At 45.2% G+C, this 22,237-nt stretch overlaps 1 protein-coding gene across 1 annotated transcript in view; it reads right to left on the reverse strand.

Annotated features, from left to right (window-relative positions):
- LOC119391067 (monocarboxylate transporter 12) overlaps positions 1-22,237 on the reverse strand; it is a 136,447-nt gene that overhangs the window by 67,132 nt on the left and 47,078 nt on the right. Inside the window, exon 2 of the mRNA XM_037658752.2 lies at positions 15,433-15,590. The gene's annotated coding sequence lies outside the window, so the exon portion shown is untranslated. The remainder of the gene's footprint in view (positions 1-15,432; positions 15,591-22,237) is intronic.

Genomic DNA, 22,237 nt, shown 5'->3' on the forward strand with positions numbered 1-22,237 from the left:
TATCAATGCTCTTGGTGCGGACGCAATTCATATCTAGGGCCTTGTGTTCAGTAACAAAACGTCACTCCAACTTTGTTACGTCAGCCGCACGGAATTCGCGATTACGGCACGACAGCACAACAGAAATGTAACAAGAAGCTTTAACATTGTCACGGCAAAACGCCGAACGACAAGTTTGACACCATGTAAGAACGCATTCACCGCTGCTAGCGAATGTTAAGCGTACGCAAGTGATTCTATACGGCCGCGATCAAGATGAAACGTATTTTGTGACGAGCTCCAACCAAATACGGCGCTTCCCTTGAAGACTTGGCTTCCGATACTTGATAGCTGGAAGAGGCGACTGATTAATGAAATTTGTGTTTCAGCTGACTAAAGTGACACCCCTCCCGTGAGCTCTGGAAGAATATAAAGTTCATTGCTTTCACCAATGAGGCATCGAGCCACCAGACTTTCACAATCGCGAGGACATGGAATCATCGGAAATAAAAAAAAAGTTTCGCACAGCATGGCTATGCGGCAAGTAACTCAAACATGTGCTAAAACAACAAGATACGCGCACATACTTGTACCGCTTTATTTCACGCTACACTTGCAGGCTGTCAAATAAATTAAAACAACAAAAAGACGAGAACAAGTTCATCGCTGCAAGATCAATCTCCACTTTTTTGTTCTTTTTTTTTTGCTTACGATCGCGCGCCCAGATTTGTAACAAGATCTATGAATGTAGCAACGCCTACCACAGAGAGGCGTTCGAAGCCTACCGCATCGAGTAAATCGGAAACAGGTGCCTAAGCAAACCTGCGGTGGCTCGACGGGAGAGGCAAGCTGTTGTCGTAGGGTTCAATGCGCTTCGTGACGGTGAGTGTTTGACTTCAGTTATGTTTTCTCTTCGACGCCTTCTCTGTGCTTTTGCCCCACTCACATGTGCCTCCAGCCCTCCACACGTGTATTGCCGCAAAGCAGCTGCGGTCGTAAGTACGCTATTTGTCCCGAGTTATCAGCACTCGTGGGCACAACTCTCGGCTGTTTTTTTTAACTTCTGTGCACTACGCTTACATTCACGAAAATATTTAGCAATCAATTTCACCCGACTTACTGAAACATCACTAGTCTGTTCTAAAGATTGTTTTTTTTTTTTTTTTTTGCTAGCCCTAAAAACCATTTACGGGCATTACATAGGCTCGTTACAGCGAAACAGATGTGCAGTCGTTAACAACAACAGTAAAGCGGGCATATAAATTGACGCTTGCATGTTCAAACAAGTAGACGCGGTAAAATCAATTCAAACACAGCATTGAATTGGCGACATCCGTGATATTCAGAATTAGTACGAATGTATCACGTTTAATACAGGCATAGCTGTGTGTAGTGGATTATTTCAGCGATAGGTGGCATGAAACGGCGAACTATAGTTTAGTACACACCTGCTGAAATTAAACACCGAACGTGTGACATAGGCGATGCTAAATTCGGTTAGCAGCATGTATGTAAAACGTCCTCAATGATGGTGATTGCGATAAAGTTTGTGAGATTACGCAAACAGTACGGTCAGTGGGCTTGCCTCAAGTGATAAGAGGTTTCTTAATGCTTTGATATCAGTGACGCAAGTTACATCTTGTTATATACCGCGCAGCTTTAATTTATCATACTACATTATTACTGTCAGACTACGTAATTCTCGCTCTCTTTAGGCTCTAAATTGTCGCTCTTCAAAAATATATTACGTTTGAAAAGCATTGATTATCCCTTGTCATTGATTACCCCAAGACATTATGATGTTAAGCAGTTTTTGAATAGAAATGCTGTCGTCGCAGTTAGTGATCTGTCAATAAAAACACAGCTTTAAGCAAGAAACTGGGTGTAGTAGTCGGGTTGTTACTGACACTACCAGTGTAATCGAGAAGCATTGATGGTCTAAGTAGCTCGTATGTACACCCGTCTGCAAAATAAGTCGGGACGCGCGAGCGACGACCGCAATCAGATAAAACTGCATCGCCGCGCCATCTAACGTGGAAAGTGCCTGTGCGCGGCCTTTCAATCTGGCAGCCATACATTTTTACTCGCTTGCAGCGGACCAGCGATTACGTGTGGAGTTTTGCGCTAGGCGTCGCTTTCTTTCTACAATCCGTGACGCGCTCAGTTCGACGGGGGTACGGGGGTGGTGAAGTGTACGCGGCTCATTTAACAGACAACGCAGAGAAGCCGAACTTTTCGTTTAACGCGCTGGTGTCAAAAGCTCCTTTCACAGATATTCCGGTGTCGGTGTCTATGTAAGCGTCGTTGGTAGTGCGCGAAAAATCAGCGCGTTCTGCGGGGCGAAATCGTGTTCAATGTTACGCGCACAGGTTTTCTTTTCCTCACGGCACGTTGAGGCTAAATATGGAGAAGGCAATGCCAACTAGGCCCGATCAGGTTATCGTGTTCTACTCTTGGAGGCGAAGCTCAAGCGTCCTTCTCATTTTATCGTAGTTCGAAGAGCTCACACTTAGAGTACAGAGAAGTAGTAAACTTCTACTCATTGATGAACACGCTATGTTCATTTGAGCTGTCACAGCTTTTTTGAGCTCATCACTGCTGCCACGTTTTTGTAACTTTCTGCAGCCACGCGGAACGCGTTGTGATTTACATGCTCTCTATAGAAGATATCGCAAGCTCTGAGGAAGCGTGATCACAGCAAATAGTTCCGAAGATATGCATCGTTTGGTATCGTGTCAGAAAAATTGCCGATCAGTGTCGAGTGCGACCACGTGATGCAACGGTTTCACTTTTTGTAATGACAACTCAATACGGCATAGGCCATAGGTTTCGCCGTTGCTGTTTTTCGCACGTCCTCAGTTGCTTTCCCATTTTTGTTCTTTAAGGTCAACCCATGACATCTCCGATTAGAGCGAGCCCTTTTTTTTTCTTTTCTTTTTCTAGTCCGCCTATTTTTTGCATGTGAAATGTGATCTGCCTGCCTCTTGTTATGTTAATAAACTGAAGCGCTTTTTCGGCTCAACGCTTTTTCGTTTTCGGTGCCCTCGTTCGTGTTTCAGTATCACATGGTACGCTTCAACGTGCAGAGTAGTAATGATGTGTGTGGCACCGGTTGGCCACTGAGACAAGATATGCTATCTCTTTAATCAGGGCATATCGAGCCGCGTACACTTCACCGCCTCCGTGCCCCCGTCGAACTGAGCGCGTCACGGATTGAAGAAAGAAAGCGACGCCTAGCGCAAAACACTACACGTAATCGCTGGTCCGCTGCAAGCGAGCAAAAAGATATGGCTGCGAGATTGAAAGGCCGCGCACAAGCATTTTCCACGTTAGATGGCGCGGCGATGCAGTTTTATCTGATTGCTGTCGTCGCTCGCGCGTCCCGACTTATTTTGCCGACGGGTGTATATCGAATTGATGAATTCTTGCGTAGGAGAATACGAGGCTTCGGAATAAAGGGCGCAGTCATATTTCGCCGGCAAATACGGTGGTGCAGGAATGGCGTTATTTGTTAAAGCTCACACGTGATATCTCTGTGTTGATAGGCAATTAAACTGGCACGTAGGTACTGCTATAAGACCGACATTATTTGCGCAAAGCTAAACATAGGGTTTACTAATATGCCACAGACAGTTTTCCGTTCTTCACCGCTGCGTATAGTCGTCACTAACTAACAAATGGTTGAAATGTTATTCCCCTATAAATTCGTTTATTTTGTTGTTTTTTTGGTCCTTGCTTTATATGCTTTTCATCACCGAAACATAAGTTGGCTAAATTTTTCGACTTTCATTCACTTGTAATAATCTTTGTGTATAGGGGGGGGGGGGGCGTTGAAGGACAACTCCGGAGTTTTATGATGTCCTTTGATCTCCATTAAATTTGCTATATATGTGCACTGTGGTAATTCAATAATACGTGCCAAAATATACGACTACAAGTCATTCCGTTTTCCTGAAAACGAATGTTCAAGACTGGCACCGAGTTCCGAATGATATCCATGAACGCGGGCGACCCTATGCTTCAGAAGTCGTAGCCTTCGTGGCTACTTATTAAGGCGAAAGCCTTACATGCATCATCAAGCGTGAAAATGGATTGGGGTCCCGCGTCGGAGGCGTCGACGTCACGCAGCGTCGGCGCCAACACGAGTGATGCAAGAACTCATCATCACGTGATGACGCCACCATATGACGTCATCACGTAATGATGACGTCATGTGGTGACACCATATGACGTCATCATGACGTCGCAGATCGCCAATATTTGCGGTTTCTTCATGACGTCACTGTGACGGCACATGATGACGTCATCATATGACATCATCGCTTGGTCAAAGCTGGGATGATCACGGAGAGCGGGCAAAACCAGGTGAAGTGTGGAAAGCTTCGACTGAGAAGAAACACATCGACTGAGAAGAAAATAAAGATGGCTTTCGCCTTCGAGTCATCTTAGCTGAATGCGTAAGGGACCCTGTGATTTTTTAAATCTATGAGGTGGACAACAGCAGGCACGGAAAGGAAATGACAGGACAGACGCTACGTGGCTACCTCATCGATCCACTGGTCAGAAACAGACGTCGATAATTCATCGCTCAAATCGCCATTGCCAAGTTCTGAAGTGTAGGCACAGCTGGATGCGTCGTTAGATGACACCCCCGGTCTCTCTGACGCCTTCACAACGTGCACTTTGTTTACAACGTTGGGAAAGGTTGTGACGTCATTGCAGACGTTGGAAGAAGCAAGATCCATTTCGATTAGGATGGATCATTTTTTCTCACGTAAATTAATAATACGTAAAGCGTTTCTAATCAGTTTGAGCCAGCATATCTGTTAGAGTACCATTTCTTAACTGCCGTATAATAATATAATTTAAAAAAAACGCCGGGGTTCTACTTTAGGAATACGAAAACATTAGCGATTGCCCCACGGTTACAGCAATGTACAGGGCTTAAAACTCGGATTGCATGCAGCCTATCATGTCTACCGGAACGAAGATGTGGTTTTACATTTGCCATTTAACCACCGATATATGCGGAATATTAGAGACAAAAAACTCGCACCTTAAAGCGATAGGTGCGACTTTTCTTCTCACGAAAGGGGCGTTTTGAAGTTAGTATGCCTTTCACTGGGTTTAGATGATGATAAATGCGCATGTCTGAAGCTTATGCGAATTTTCATTTCCGCTTATTCTCGGTAATAAGTATTTATTGCAATACAGCGGTGGCAGCCAACAGAATTACAAATGATCGCCCTCAGTGAAGTGGCAAAAAAGACGCAATGAACACCAAAACAATGCTGCAATTCGGCACTTACGACACACCATTTACAGCACTTGTCGTATACTGGTAGGTTCTATCGCTTTCGTGCTTTCAGATTCTACTGATACCAGTTAGCACATCACGCCGGCTGTAGTAAGAAAATAATAAATATAGTAAAAGAGGTACTGAGCAGTAAATGTACCAGCTGCTCGTGTGCACTGTCACAGAACACTCTTGCGTTAGCATTGCGCGAAACAACACAGTGCTTGATGCATATACTCGACTACTAAGATATACGGCAGGCGAAGCAACTGTATGGTCCTCAGCGGACTTACTTTAATATCCGTTGTAGCCACTGAGACATTAGTTGGTTAGTGATGCCGGCGTTGAGCAGAGCTGAACGTCTCTTTTTCATGTCTAACGGGTGAGAAAAACGCCTCAAACGAGAAAAAAAAAAAACACGAAGACATCCGATTTGTGATACCTTGCAAGACCACAACTCCGTTTTTTAAGCAACTGCGCTAGGAAATAAATCGGCTGTAACTAAACACACACTTAAAAGAAAAAATCACAGCATATCCACGGAGTGAATGATGATGAGTGGGCGAAGCTGCGAAGGTTCATCGGTAAACCGTGAATCTTCCGTGAATTCTGCCCAGTACATCATCACCGACGTGATATCGGGCGCGTTTATACAAAAGGTTCGACGAGTTACGACGACTTGCAGCTCACTTTAATTTTACATGTACGCTGTGAATTTTCATTGTTTAGAAAAGCATTGCTTTAGAAAACATCTGGTGTCTTTCGTTAAGCAGCTGGTGTCTTTTCATTTTGCTTTAGAAACATCTGGCGTTCTTTCGTTCTGCTTTTACAAAACATCTGGCGTCTTTCGTTGGTTTATTTCATCAATCAACGGCGTTTTGAACAACATTTTTATTGTTTAATCACGCACAGGAGAAATCTCACCAGGCACTACCTTGGAGGTAAACAATGGCTGCTAATGGGAATGAGAGACAGAAGAAGTCGGCTTTTAGCTAACACTTACACTTCTACTTCTACTAACGTTTCCTACTGGAACATGCCAATGGCTGCTAATGGGGAATGAGAGACAGAATTATTCGGCTTTTAGTTAACGCGCACGCTGCGAATTTTTTATTGTTCAACAACGCACAGGAAAAATCTCCCACCGGCACCACCTTGGAGGTCAAGATCTGGTACTAGCGTTACGACTGGTTACGCACTACGACTACTACGACTACGAGGGACGAACGGGTGCCGCCTTAAGGAGCTTCGCCCCTAAAAAAGTCGCCCGCATCTTCCCACGGGGGGAACTCGAATAAATGCGTCGCAGAGTGGTGGGGTTATCGCGTGAATGTTGCGTAATTGGGTATGGCTTGGGAATGCTTAATTGTTACACGATGCGCACACCAAGTACGACTTGAACGGCTCCAGCGTGCGCGAAGTTCCGGGTCCGCAGCTCGCTTCAAACGCTTGCGTTCAGCGTCGTATGCTCGTCTCTTCGCAGCCTTGTCTTCTTCGTTGCGTGCTGTTGTTGACGCCGACGATGGTGAAGGTGGGGTAACGTTGCCTTCAACGAGTGGTGGGACGCTGATTGAAGGTACTGTTGCTTCTATCGCATCTACTCGAGTCAAGCAAAGCGTCAAGTCAAACGAAAGCCAAGTAAAGACGCCCTTGACTGAATTCCGAACGCACGCTCCGCCGCTTATATACACACCGCCCGCGTTCGAGGGAGAGGAGGGAGGGAGGGAGAGGAGAGGCTTGCTGCCGGCACGAGACGAGCCGAGCATGCGCAGTGGGGGTGTGGACAGCGCCGCCGACGCCGCAGGCGCGACTAAGAAATGCTCCGCATTTAAAACAGCGCAGAATCTCCTTCGCAAGTTTTCCAAGTCATGCCTCAGCGTACAGCTGTGCTGTAGAAAGCTCCATCGTTACGGCCTTCCATGGAACATTGACGGGCGAAATCGGAACGGCGCCTTTCACCTTCCAAGCGTTTGTCGGCATCTGCAACGGCCCAAAGGAAGGCGCATCTCGCGATTACTGAAACGCGTGTTTGACCTAAAATTTTCACAAAGTTAGAATTTTCATGGTGTGCACAATATTTCATGTCAACTTCGCATATTCTCTTATGGCTCATTCACACTGGGGAATCCGCTGGCCACAGCGACCGGAATTCGCGCGCCGCCGAAATTCCACATTGTTCACACTACTTAGCAAACGCAGCGCCGAAACTAGGGCGCCTAGTTGTCATCGTCCCTTCGCGCGAAGGAACGCTGGCATCGACGCGCTCTGCGTTGTGTTCGTGTTTCGTTATGGCGAAGCGCATAAACAGGAGCAGGGTCGTCGAACTGCTGGGCCTGCTGGAAAGTAACTTTATGGCGATGTCTGACGGAGAGAAACATGCATTCGCCGAACCAGAAACGACGCAAGCAGTTGTGGTAGGTTCGCCCTGATTTGCAAGACGCCAGAAGGTTGGTGGAGCCGAGGTAATGCTACCCGTTCTGCGAGATCGGGATGGTGTATTCCAAAAATGCTCACCGCGACAACGCTTGGCAGTTGTCGAGAACTACAGGATGATTACGAAAGACTTATTCACTGTCGCTACGGGCTTCGGCGACTGCGATATCACAAGCATGCCACCATTTTTCGACTGCTCGACTCGCGTTCCGATTGGTTTGCGGTGAGGGAATCCGGCGGCAGCTGCCGCAAAAATCGGTCCTCGACCGATCGGCGCGAAACGGGCTTTTCCGGCGGATCTCGCTGCCGCCGAAGCGGATTCCGCGCGCTCTCGCCGCCGAATGTCTCAGTGTGAACGCGCCATTAGGGAGGGCTTTTGTTCCACCACCACAAAAGATTTTAACGAAGCTTTTTACGTTTACATTTGTTTTGTACAGCCAGTAAACGGCATTCAAATAATTCAGATAGATTCTCATTGTGGAAGTATGTGTGCGTAGCCTACTGGTTAGGACATTCGGTTCCGGAGAGTGAGGACCTCGATTCGAAACCAAGCCCCAGGAAAACTACTTCCGTTTTTTCGTTTATTTATAACGATGATCGTCTTACGTGACAGTAGGACAGACATTTTTCTCGTGATGTTAGCATAAAAATGAAACATTGATAATTTCACACCTTGCTCGCATATAGAGCTTTTTAGCAGTTATGAAAGTGTTGCTGCAACACTTTCCAAGTAATCGTGAGACGACCGCACTATCGGAGCATACTGTCTGACGAATCGCTTGCCGCAAAGTGTTTGGAACCCGCCCATTACGTACGAGTGAAGTTACAGGGCAAGCGGTTATCCTCTTCTTTCATGCCAACTAACACGCTGGAAGTTACAAATATGAGATTACAAAGGGGTAAAAAGCTACGTGAGCGCGCATCATGATCCTGAGCATTTCTGTGCTCTTTTTCGTCGAACGTGTTCGCACACTTCCAATATGATGACGAGCGCGCCGTTGGGACGAGGCGGCGCTCGTGCGAAAGCATCGGTTTGGTAGCGTGCACGTATAGTAAGAAGGCTGCATTGGGTACAACTTCATCTTGTAACGCACAGCGAGGAATTGAGAAAGACCAAGAAAACGAAAGGCACACACAGCGTGTTACGCGATACGCCTGTATACGTGGCTTATTCTCTAAAGGAATCAAGAATACACACCCAGACATATTAAGAGATTAACCGTTGCTACAGGTGAAAGAACGTCGATATGTGTTAACTTAATCTGAGTAGCTAACTCACCCATACGGATCAGTGTCTTATTTTCCTGGCCATATGCGCTGTTACCAGTCCCCCCAACACCCCCCGATATTCCACTGCAACAACGACTGTATGATATCTATAACCATTCCTGGGGTATTTCCCTCATTTATTACCCGTTATACGTTATGGCGGTCCGGGCTGCAGCCAATTTAGTTTACTTAGCTTTCAGTTCAGGAGTACAAGCTTAGGCATGGACTAGCAGCACCCAACGGCGGCCACGGTAACTATGCAGCATGAGAAGCGCTAGTGTTTCGCAAAAGTCTGGTCGAGCTGCGTGAGTATCTCGTGCGCAGTGGGATTCTCCTGCGTCAGCTCGACTGACGGATTGTATTCCAATCAAGATAGCGCATCTTCACGCGAATTCAAACTACTAAACGCAGAGCGACGTGTGTCAATGCATGTTGCTCGTGAGGCATGTAAAGGACCGAATTGTGAAGTCGCAATTAAGCTCACCGGTGACTTCAGAAGCATGAATGTGCATGGGTAAGTGACCGACTAAGGCACGAAGAGTGAAATGGTGCGCGTGCAGTACACCGCGAGTCGCCTCCGACGCCCATCGACCGAGACCGGAAGTACAAAGATAGTTACTTTTACAGTGTTTCTTAAGATAGAAGTATGCATGCTTTCTTTTAAAGCGAAGCTGCGTATGGCTAGGGTTCTGTGTATTATTGCGATAGCAATTATATGGACAGTATCGACGGGTTTTTGCCGTCGCCGTCGCCGCCGCCGTCATGTCCTTCCGGTTTGAAGTCCAAATTGATAAGATCCCCCCGCGCATTGTATGTTCTACCGCGAGTAAAAGCGCGCGAGCGAGGCCGACGAACGCGGTCGCAGCAGAGATCAAACGAGTCGGTCCATTTCCGTCGATCGGAGGGTGCATGCGATAACATCACCCAGCTCGGGAGGCCTGCCGTCGAGCCAGACAGGAAACGCCCCGCCCCTCTTTAACGACCATAAAAAGACACGAGGTGGGGGGCGGGGGTTGGAGTTGTCGCGCGAGCAGCCACTTTGAACTTTGAGCCTAAGGGCGCGGTTGCGATCGCTGGCGCGCACTATCTCGAAAGCCATCACAGCAGGCGGCTCATATACACTTCTACGTGCTGGGCTCTCAACGCGAAGTGACTATGCGGAGAGCATCTCTCCCCAGAGCGGCCGTATTCTCTCACACGAGCGTTTTGTAGTTACGCGAGATCTCATACAAAGCAGTTAGCTGCCAGACTCACGTCGTGTAACACTACAATTCGTTGCTATCGCATTCATTGCTTCGCCCTTGCGGTCAAACTGCAACATCTTTTCCTGCGTGTCAGCAAAAACGCATGTGGCACAAAAATTGTGCAAACCCCGGAATGCACGCGCCACTGGTCGTGCATATATATCTGTCTCTGGCTAAGAATGCGTTCAAGCTTGCACTTCAGCTGATATGTGCGTACCATACCGACCACGATACCATCGTCACTACCATCACAACAAAAATTTAATGACTCACCGATCAAGCCAATTAATGACGACTGATCAATACACTAAAAGACTTTGTACCGTTGTTCAAAATTTGTTCACGCCTGTGTCGTCTGTTAAGAGCTCCGCTGGTGACCCACCCTCACGTTTTAAAATATTCAACTCAAATTTTATTACTTATTGTTCAAACTAAAACAGGCCATACAAACATTACCGAGGATGTTTTTGCGATCATGAAATAAGCCAATCATTGCGTCCTCCCTTACGAGCTACATAGTCAGCCACTTCGTCCGCGCAGTTCGCCATGATGAAAGCGAGCGATTTCCCACTGTTTTTTAACGAAAATGCAAGTTTCCTGCTGCGTGCTGCACAATAGCGTTTGGTTCGACGGAGCCTTGACTACCGATCGGCAGCTTTTTCTATGTTCAAAGAGTGCTGCGGGGCCCATTTAAGAAATTTAATAAAGGAAATGATTGACACGCATGACTTGGCCAATTTCGTGGCGAGGTACACTCTTCATTTTCGTCAAAGTTTTGCCAAGGCTGCTGTGTGGATACATCCTGCGTTGTTCATAAAACCCGTTTTTGAGAAGCTCTGGATAGCGTATTGCATGTTTTAATACAAACGGCTCATTCCCCTATTAATTTGTCTGCCAATCACATTTTACCTGTCTCTTACTTTGAAGAAGTAACAGGGCATGGTTAGTGCAGCGAGGAAACTGGGTATAATCTCGTAGAAGGCATAAAAGTTTTTTTTTAAAAAACGAGAACACAGTTCTTATATATCTCCGAATGAAGCCAGGGACGTTAAAATCTTGCCACAAGTTACAATTAGGCAGTCTCTCACATATTAATTAGAAAAACTAACTAGTCTGCACTTATTTTGGGCAATCAGGAAAGGTCATTTCGATCATTCGTTCGAAAAGAATTTGGATCATTCGCTGAGCAAATGATCGAAATGCCTGGTCTTTATTTGCCAAAACATAATTTATAGTCCGATTTACAATTTGGCATTGCATCTTTCACGTACGTGCCCCATTATACTTTAGTTGATTACAGCGGCATTTCCAGGTACGTGAAGAATATTGGGCCGTTGTCATTTCTTACTGAGATATTTTCTGATGCGTTGGTGCGTGTAATGTTTTAGAAGCTATAATAAACCATATTTTCAATTTTGCTTGCTTGTGGACAATGATCGACGTATCCTTCATTTTCGCTCTCTGTCAACAGTGTATATTGCGTTGGCTCGAAACACGGGGATACATGCCGCGATAGCCCACGTCGTATTTTAAGCACTTTTTGAATAATTTTTTAAAGACCGTCTTGAAGTCACGTGCATTTTTCATCGCACATAGGCATACAATGGCGCTGGCGCTCGCCAACGTGCGTGATATGTAATGCCTGAAATTTTAAATATGCCACGGCAAAGAGCAAATACGGCGTCACCCATACGACGCACTCCAAAATTCCTGAGCGCTTGCATAGATTGCTTGTTGCAACGCTGCCACTTATCATAATGCAAATAAACTTTCATCTTGCACTGATTTCTCCGGCATAACGTACTTTCCGGCCCTACAGCACAACACGCACTAGTGCATATGTAATTCGAGACAGTTCAGGCGATTTAGTCTCTGAATTTCTGCGCCTCCAATTATGAGAAACACAAAACAGAAAAATAATAAAAACGGAGTTTCCGTCTACTTTCCGTTGCTCTGGAAAAACTCGCGCTAATATAGCTCTACCAAAAAAATTGACGGCTACTTCAAATATTTTCATGTATTATTAAATGATATGCAATAGTTCAACAAAATACAACGTAACTATAATTTCCTTAAGGACAACCTTCCAATTAAGAAGACGACAAAACGAGCGAAAACCTACAGAAATCTATTTGTTATGCCTCAATAAGAGTATAAACGCTAATAATGTATACGGAAACTATGTAACCGGTAATAAGACTTACCGAATGAGAAAAAATGCACGTTTGGCTTCCAGCCGCAGGAATTCATCTGTTTCTTCACTTTAGTTTGTCGCTACTGTATGCGCGTTCGTTTATATTGATAGAACAAAAAAAATACTTTCACGGTGTTTTTTTTTTCTGACTTTGTCGTCTGTTTCTTCGTGACAAACTAACTCGCTTCAACTATAGGACAATGAACTCAAGCCCACGTTCCCCCTTGTTACTTTCAGAACGTGTTGGAAAGAGAAATTTGAGTTTGGTGAAGTAACACCTAATTTTAATTTCTCATTACCTGTTCCCAGCCAAGGAAAGGCTTTTGTTGAAGTAATAGGGTCACTGCTCTGCATGTCCGCCGTCTAAAGTTTGCAACTACACGACAACAGAAAAAAAAAAGGATTGTGGCAGCTTCGTACTGGTGGTGCCAAGCCTGAAGGAAGAGCGCAGCTGGGTGGCTTTTCATGTTGCTCTATTTTTATTTTCTTTCTTGTCTTTCTTTCTCTTTCTCTCTGTTTCTTGTATCTGCTTTTTGTATCTGTTGCTTTCTATTTCTTTCTATCTATTTCTTTCTCGTTCTGGCTCTTGCTACCTTTATTTCTCCTTCATCCCTTTCTTTATCTAGCTCTCTCTTTCTTTGCTTCTCTTTATTTTGTGTCTGTTTCTTTCTTTATCCGTCTTTCTATTGTTATATGTCTTTATTCCCTTTATTTCTCTCTATTTTTATCTTTCTCTTTCTTTCGACTGCGTTCGTTTTCTCTCTATCTTCTCTTTCTTTCTCTCTCTATCTTTCACGTGTTCCACGTGCTCCACTTCGCTGAGCAGAGTCCTGGTTTAATGCTCGCACCTCCTGTACTCGGTGGTGAGGCTTGCCCAGTTCCTGTGGCGCATGCCCACCTGTGTTTTTCTGCGAAGACCAAAGTGTTTGCGGCCGGCTCAAACAGCTTCGCTCTTAAAACATTGCACCGAGAAATTTTTGCGTACGGCACATTTAAATTAATAGAACAAGTTTAGTAGTCGAAAGTAAACGTTTCACGCACGATGGTTCATTCTAAGAAATATTGCTGCGTTAATATTGCTGCGCTAAAAAAAAGTATCAATTGCGATCTGAAAACTGGGGACAGAAAGAGGGGCTCCGGATTTCATAAGCCTACCTTATTTCATTTTAGAACATTGTATTCGTCAAAAAATCCTCTTTATATTTTCATTCAGCAAAAAGTGGGAAAGGACCATGGACTCTAAGCTATAAAAGTGTAGCTCGAGTGCGCCTGAGGACCGACACATGCGCATAGTAGAGAGGCAAATACACAGTCAACAATATACATACGACATAACATTCAAACAAAATAGCATCTGAAACGTCCCTCTGTGAAAATGACTCGATAGTATGGATAATTTACCAGCACGGTAGTCCAACTCTTCCACTTGTTTGTTGTGATATACTGACGCTCAATAGTGGGTTAAGCGTATTTTTAACAGAGAGCAGGCGCTTCACTTATCTCTCCGAACATCGTTGATAATTATTTATTTTTCTGCACGCGATTAACTAAGGGGCATTTGTACAAAACAGAGCGAACGTCAGCACTTTTCGGTGACTGCTAGGGGCCACTAATATTGCATTGAAGCATCAATATGAAAATTTTTAACGCGAACATGGTACATAAGACACTAAAGCAGCTCATACACCGAAACTAAGCACATCACGGAATCGCAGTTTGTGAATACTAGGTCCGCCTAATATTCTAGCCGACACAGCTACTGACCTGCAGCACAGCAGACTAGGTGCGAAGACAGGCATGGCATGCAGATCACAGTGATGATATGAAGAAAACAATGCTACAGTCTAAATGTCATCTCACTGAACATATACGCGTATAGAAGGATAAAGCATCGCCTAATTCTTCAAGGGACAATTTACGGTACAGCTCATGAAAAAACGTTCAAGTTGAAACATTCTTATGGAGCGCCTTAAGTAAAGCACAAGTAAGTCGGTACACTTACTAAGTAGTGTACATTTATACATCACGTATGTCGACGAGTCTCGATGAATTGCAGCAAAAGTGGCAGCATGATAGTGAACGCCAGAAAAAACAGTACTGATAAGTGCGACGCTGCACATAAGAAAATCTCGGTGCTATATCGCCACCATTTTGCCATAATATCGGTATTCGCAAGACTGCTTGCATCAGGAGCCACTTCGTTTGAAACGTAACCGAGATAACAGCACCGCACTTTGTCCCACGGTTGGACCGCGGAGAAACAATGACCGATAAATCTACGATGGCAAGAGCTCAAGCAAACGAGAGTTCGGAGAACCCATTTGAAGAATGCAACGTATTCTTTTGATGCTTCGTTATTGCACAAATGTAGTACATACAGTATTTAGAGGTGCTCAGCTTTTAGTACAAATATCCACGTCCAAATGAAAGAGCGCCAATACACTAAGTATAAAGCAGCGTTAGTGAAGTGTGGAAAGTACGACATATTTAGCAGATTTAAAGCTAAAAGTGGGCTTTACCGTCATCACGCTGGACCGTCAGCTATGAGAGAATATGTAGTGATAGTGCTCCGGATTCATTCTTAACATCGGATGCTCTTTATCGGGCAGTTATGTCTGAGTAGTGGAGCATTTCAGAACCCCTACATGCTTTTCTGCCACAACATCAACAATAATGTCTCCACAAAACACACTAAGGTCAAATGCATGTTTTGTTTATATTAACGATCATTATTCGCTGCATTAGCATAAGCACAGTGCCAACTATTTATTTGTCTTCCACACGTGTCGTGTAATTGTCATGCATAGCTGCAACAAATACAAGTACAAGAAGTAATACGCTTCAAGGGTAATATATGGCGCGTACGGAACATGGTGAATACTGTAATGCGCAAGCGTAAATTACTCTTGTGGTTTAATTCTCAAGTGTAGAAAATGAAAGATTTCATGCCGACTATACCATCGTGCGAGCCGGGGCGCAATAAACAAAATCATAGGGCTACATAATGACATTCTTACTTGATTAGCAGGGACGGTCGGTGCGGCTAAGACCCCCAGGGAGCACAGAGAACGCAGGTGGGCACCGTGTCAGGTGCCAGCACTGCCCGTGACAGCTCAGCAATCAGGTGACAAGCGGGAAACAGGGCGTTCTCTGTGGTCAGATCCGACGGGAACGTCTGCGAGGCAGGGACAACAAATCAGTACACCGGCAAGCGACGCATACCATAACATTTGACCGGCACAATAACACGTACAAAGAGAAGAAAAAAAAACAAGATGTCACGGCGGCAAGCGCAGGCGGTATGTTTTGACTGTTTGGTGTGAAAGATAGCGTGCGTTTTTATTGCAGAACAAAGTCGCCACGATCCCTTCCCTCGGACGTAGAGAGGTATGTACACGTGCCGACTTGAGAAGAAGAAAACACGCAAAAAGGTGCCGACGGCCCGAGATTGCTCGCAGGGGTGTCTGGATGTGATAATTGACAAGTCGGAGGCCAATATATTAGCGCTAAGTACATATCCAATGGGGCCATCGCATTTTTGAGAGGTAGAAACGATGCATTAGGCAATGACAGCGTCTAAAAATTATAAAAATGCTTCAAAATTGCGCCTGTAATGCATTTATTCCCACAATAATATTTTTGCTGACTCCAAGAAGATCCTACAATGAATCAATTAGGTAGAAGTCCCTACAGCTAAAGAGCAAGTGTCGTTATTCTTTTAAAAAACAAAGAGTTGCGTATGGCCACCCGAAACATAGCTTCTACGCATCAAGGTTCTTCTGATATTAGCGCAGCCATTTTACCGTACTGTTCACGAATAAGGATTTTGCCTCAAGCGCACGAGAAAAATGGGAGAAGAGCGCGCAGCACTTGATGACGTCGCCAGTCGTTGCGGTCTGTATTCTTGAAGCAATTTTCGAAGTTGTTTTCTGTGCTAATATACACACGGCACACAAACATCCCAAGTTGTCAGACAACTCGCGCAAATAATACATTTCAAGTGAATATTCCAAACACAGCATCGAGAAGAGTGAATGCAGAAAAATACATAAGGCTATAACATATCTTCCGCATGTTTACGTACGTGACAATGTATAGCGATCATTGAATGTACGATAGGAAAACGCATGTGAAAGATCTGTTTTGTAGTTCCTTTGAGTATTATCTTTTAATTACTTTTTTCAGATTATTCATTATTCAACAACGTTTTATTAACTGTAACAGTGCGTCAGAGGAAATTCCTATTGGTGCCTTTTTTTGTAATTCGTTAAAGTGTGTCGCAATAAGAAAACTGGCACCAACAGCCTGTCACTATGCTAACAGGAAAACCTGTAAGTTGCTGGTAACAAGGCATCTACGAGGCCTTATGGGAGCTGCACCTTCTTGAACTATATTTAAGAAGTAACAAACACTCAATTGAGAACCAGATCCAAAAGATACACTACATATTCTAGTGAAATCTATCGCGGACCGCACATGGGGCACATCATTTTTTTTAGCAATTATAAACATTGTTCCCGGACTCGGATGGCGAAGTGCTGTTATTACACCAGCGGAGGGAAGCCACGTCGGAACATTTATATGCAAAATGAATTGACATGTGGTACAAACAAAGCACGGGTTACCTTTCATCAATCTTTTTTTTTCGGCAAACCCGCGTGTTCAACATCGGCTGAATTACGCAAAAGTGTAGTTTGCTACGTCAGTTTCACATGACCTGCATAGCAGTAAATGCTGGCTTCGGTCGGTAACGTTGACGAGCTGATAATGATTGCCGATACCGTCGGCGAGCTGATAGCGAACGCGAAGAGGAGAAAACAAAAATGAACGATCATTCAGCTGTCCTTTGTTGTTCACTCCTTGGGCCTCTTTAAAAGGTCACTACAGTAAATGAATGGTGCTGCGACAGTTAGGACCTCAAGGGTTCTTTACCAGTCCAGATGTGAAATTTAGCTAGACGCCAGAAGTTGGAAGACGCTGCTCACTAAGCATTTCACAAAACAAAATGCCGTTGCGGGCCCGTATTCACAAAAGGACTTACGCTTAAAATTATTTGTAAGAGAAATTGTAAGCCAATCGTCATGCCGGGCATAGCATTAACGACGCCGGCTGGGCAAAGGCCGAGAGAACTTCCAAACTAAATACTTTGAGCATGCGGCCCCCATTCAATAGTTGAAACGTTAGAAGAAACGTGCAATTCGAATGCTACTAAGCTGCTGGAAGGGAAGAGCAACTGCGAACAGAGACGCCGTTCAAGTTTACCTCTGCTAGTAACCGAAAGCGACGTAGTACATTGGTTTCGTTTTCCCTAGTGTAGGAGCGCAGTCGAGCGTGTCATGTTACATGACGAACTCCGCTTTCTTTTTTCTTTCTTTGCCTTTTCCCAATTCGCTTCGCGGAGCATCTGCAGTGACGGCATTGTGTGTTCTGTCCTGTACGATGCGAGTGACGTTCGAAACAGTTCCTAAGCGTGGAGCGTGCGCGCATAAAACCTCCGGTCTCTCACTAAACGCGGCTCTACTATTAGGGTTTGCGTATTCGCTTGGAAATTTTGACCATTTTGGCATCGCACTGGAGTTTCATACTTTGCAGAGGCAATCGTCCTTCCAAATGCCCCTTGAATTCCGTCCAAAACATTTTCAACATTTAAAATTAGCCGTGACGCTAAACTTTGCTGAATGCCTCCGTTCTGCACGCCTCGGGAATGCCGCAAACTCGAGAAACACTCCGTGTTCCTTCCGGGGCCATTTGCGGTTCTCTCACCGCTTGACGCGTTGTCAAGCTGGTGCTTCTCGTGACGTCACTAAGGGCTCGAACGCTGCCCGTAAGTAGACCTTCATGGTCTACCTCCAGTTTATGCGCTGCAGGCCATCGCGCCCTCGGTCGCATGCCTGCTCCTGCTTAGTGCCAGGATAGCGCAGTCCTGCTTCGGCGGTGCGTCGCTTCCTCCGTTCTCGTAAAGGGTGATAGGCTTCATGGAACGTAGTTTGCGAAAGGGAACGGAATGCGCGAGTGTGGGCGTTTGACAGATGACGTCAGAGGACTCGCGTGGAGGCCACGCCGTCTGCGAGGTGCTCCGTCATGCACTGTCGCTGCGGAGAAGAATGGGGGCAGGGGTAAGCGGATGACGTTCACTGACATTCGAGAAGTGTTTTTTTCTAGTCCCCGCTATTAAATATATAATGGAGGCATCCACATATTGCAAAGTTGATGGTGCAAATAAAATTAAGTTTGGGCTACGGCGGGACACTATTTAGGCTCAAGTGCTCAGCTAATTCTTTATCTAAAAGGGCTATGGAAGGGGTACTGACGCAGCTGTCTTTTAGGTTCACGATTTTCTGGGCCTCTACGATTTCCCCAAGTCATTTTTTCACCCGACCTGCGCAGTACGCTCGTGCTGCTGAATTGAGGCGAGCATTCACAGTCTCGGCAGTGGATGCCCAGATGTCCGTCCTCGTCAAGTGTGCGCTGTTTTCGCCTCGTTATGATCAACCAACTAGCTCGAGATGTATTATTCCAGTTCATAACTTATGTGCGCGACACTGCTCTGTCCCAGTCATGGAAGCAGATGCACACCATCTAATATGGACATGTGAAGGCTTACAATCGGAACGCGTTCATCTTCTACTACAAGACGGCCTTAGCAACAGGGTTACAACTATGGGATGCCGCTGGTACACGATAAAAGATTTCACAAGACACTGTTTCAATTCATACACAACAGAAGCCTCGCAACACACATCTAATGCACATATGCACACACATTATTATGCCTTAAGGGCGAGCCTTATCGCAATAAAAAAAGCTATTTTTACTGGTTAGAAACGCAGCTACATTAAACACTTTTATCTTGGCCGCATGGGCACGACAGAAGGCTAGGAAAAGCTCAAGCAGTTCCCAGTAGATAAGCCGGTTAGGAGCCTACGTTTTTATTAGGAGCATTTATTAGACATTTACTAGCCTTAACGCTATGCTGAGAGTAAGTTACTACACTAAGAGCAATAAATATGCACTGTTAGCTTTCTACAGAGTCATGTTACGGGAACTCGCACTGACGCGTCTGTGGTGTTGGCCATGGCCGATTGTACAGCTTTGACATTGCGGGACGCTTTTCAACCCTGACAACACCTGCTGGCTTCGCGAATTCTACCTAAAGCCACAAATATATTGGGAAAAAGTGTGCCGTGCGCTAGCATTTGAACTGACGGTGCATTTGGAACGCAAGCAAGACACAGAATTGCAGCTGGATGCCCGGAACCAGAGAAACACCTATGCTTTGTGGGCCTCGATGCATAAGTGTAGGCGAAGCTTGCACGAAGTCGGGCAAGGCTTGAAACAGCTGAGCGGGACGACTCTGAAGTCTAATCTGGCTGCTTATAGGTTGTTGCTAAGCTTTATGTAGCTAGGTGATGATAGGTTGTTTCTAGCAGCGGAGAGAGTTTCGAGTTAAACCACGGAAAGTCACAGGCATGACATGGATGTCCAAACTCCAGAGACAGGAACTCGCGCTGGTACGGCTCGTCCACACCTCCCATAATTCTACGGGCACGTCATCGTTCGCGAAGGGCTTCCATCGCTTCGGGGTCTTCTCGCAGCCGCTAACCGCGTCAAATCCGCTCGTCGTCGACGCTGGCAATCTCGTTTTGCTGCGCGCCGCAATTCTCTGTAAGCGGCTTCTTCCTCGGCAGTGCAAAACTTTCTCGGCCTCCCCATGGCTAACTCTGCCGCGCCCCCACCCGTGCACAAGCTCTTCTACAGAACGGAGGAGGAGGAGCGCATGCGCAGTCGCCAGTGAAGCCACGACTTTCGGAGAAGAGCGGCAGCATGCAGTGTCGCCTTCTTCATTTTTAGTGGACCAGCGGTGAGTAGTGGGATTTGCCCAACTTCTGTGGCACACTACAGTTCATGATGATGATGTTTTTGTACACAACAAAGTTTTTAGGCCCCGAATGATCATTCCTGACTTTCTGAACAGTTTCGCTGTTCAGAAAGCCAGGAATGATTCTGCTGTGCAAACTTTCGTCACTAATACATCTATTGAACGTTCCAATTTCATGAAGAACATAAGGCCGACTTCAGTCGTGTTTGGCACAAAAGCACGAATACAAGGCGTGCATGTCATTTGTCAGTGCCCACCGACTGACACAAAAGCACTGCCTCAGTTCGCATTGCTTGTTTCATCTATAGAGCTTTAAATGTGGCCATATATGGACATGATAACGCGTTTCTGATGGAACCTTGTTTTCTCAGGCGTTGTCAATAGCGAAGAATTGTTTCTTCTTTGTACTGCGCTTTGGCAGATAAACACGGGATCGATAATTCGCCATTATCTCGTCCACTGGCACATTGGTTACGTTCAGGACCCACCCAAAATACTTCAACACATAACTGCTTCCCGACAAGGAACCATTTTGATGGGACACAACAATTAACTGGCTGCCGGGCTCCTTCTGAGGTTTATAGATGCTGCGTGGTCCAGCGTTTCAATACTCTCACCGTGAGCGCGAGGACCTGCCGAGGAATCGGATACACTATGCCACGCTACGACAGTATACACGGTGTTTCAAGAAATGTGTACAAAATTGTCAAAAATCGGAGAAATGTGATATTTATTCGGTGCCTTCACAACTACTTCATCTGTAGCCGCGGGCATCTTTAGATGGCTAAAGACATCATTTGGGGCAATAATTAAGAAACTTAAATAATTAACTTTTTAATTAGCAGAGTTAGGCGGTTATGTCAAATGAGAGAATTGAAGATCATGTGCAGAACGAAGAACCCATCGCAGCTTTGATATATACAATCAATCAATCAATCAATCAATCGTTTTTTATTTCAAGTTCTTATTACATGAAAGTACACAACACTGATTAGACCCATAGCCACTGGCTAGTAGGGGGTCTAAATAAATATGTATTTAAAGGAACAGATTGTGTTACAAAGCAGATATTTTATAGGTACACTTCAATCATAAGAAAAAAAAAAGAAAAAAATCGGTCCCTAGCAATTATTGTGGTGTAATGAAATTCAACCAAATTCAACGGCGAAACCGAAACTGAAACACCGAAGAGCGCCACAAACAGACGACCAGAATGACGTCACTGTTCAAGACAACGATTACGGAGGCGTAGTTCATCCGCGCCCGTTATCTATGTGCGCCATGAGTGCTGCAATTGCAAGCGCAGCCCGCACACCGGTTCATGGTTGATATAACGACGCTCACTCATTTTGTACGTCTCAGAAGAATATGGCAGTAGCGCTCTTCCGCGTTTCAGCGGCACAGCGCAACGTAAGTCATGCTGTACATGACATGCGTGTCACGATTTTCATATTAACTCCTGTTATGTGTGTTGGTCACACGGTCACGTCGCGCGATACCAATTTTGGTGTCATTCAAGCTAGCGAAACGGCCGCCAGCGCACCGTGAGCGTGGCACGTAAGTCATGCTGTGCCTGACATGCTTGTCATGATTTGCAGGTTAGGACCTGTCACTTATGTTCGTCATACACTCTTGTCACACCATACATATTTTGATATATATCAAGTGAACGAAACGGGCCCAAGATCACCAAGACTCTGGCAGGTAAATCATGTCGTTCATGACATAGATATCGTGATTTTCATGTTATGACCTGTCATTTATGTTCGTCATGTTACGCCATAACAATTTTGGTGTACATCCTAATTACGAAACTGCCAGGAGAGCGCAACGTCGTAGATAGATAGATAGATAGATAGATAGATAGATAGATAGATAGATAGATAGATAGATAGATAGATAGATAGATAGATAGATAGATAGATAGATAGATAGATAGATAG

Source organism: Rhipicephalus sanguineus, chromosome 4, assembly GCF_013339695.2.
Source record: "Rhipicephalus sanguineus isolate Rsan-2018 chromosome 4, BIME_Rsan_1.4, whole genome shotgun sequence".
NCBI lineage: Eukaryota > Metazoa > Arthropoda > Arachnida > Ixodida > Ixodidae > Rhipicephalus > Rhipicephalus sanguineus.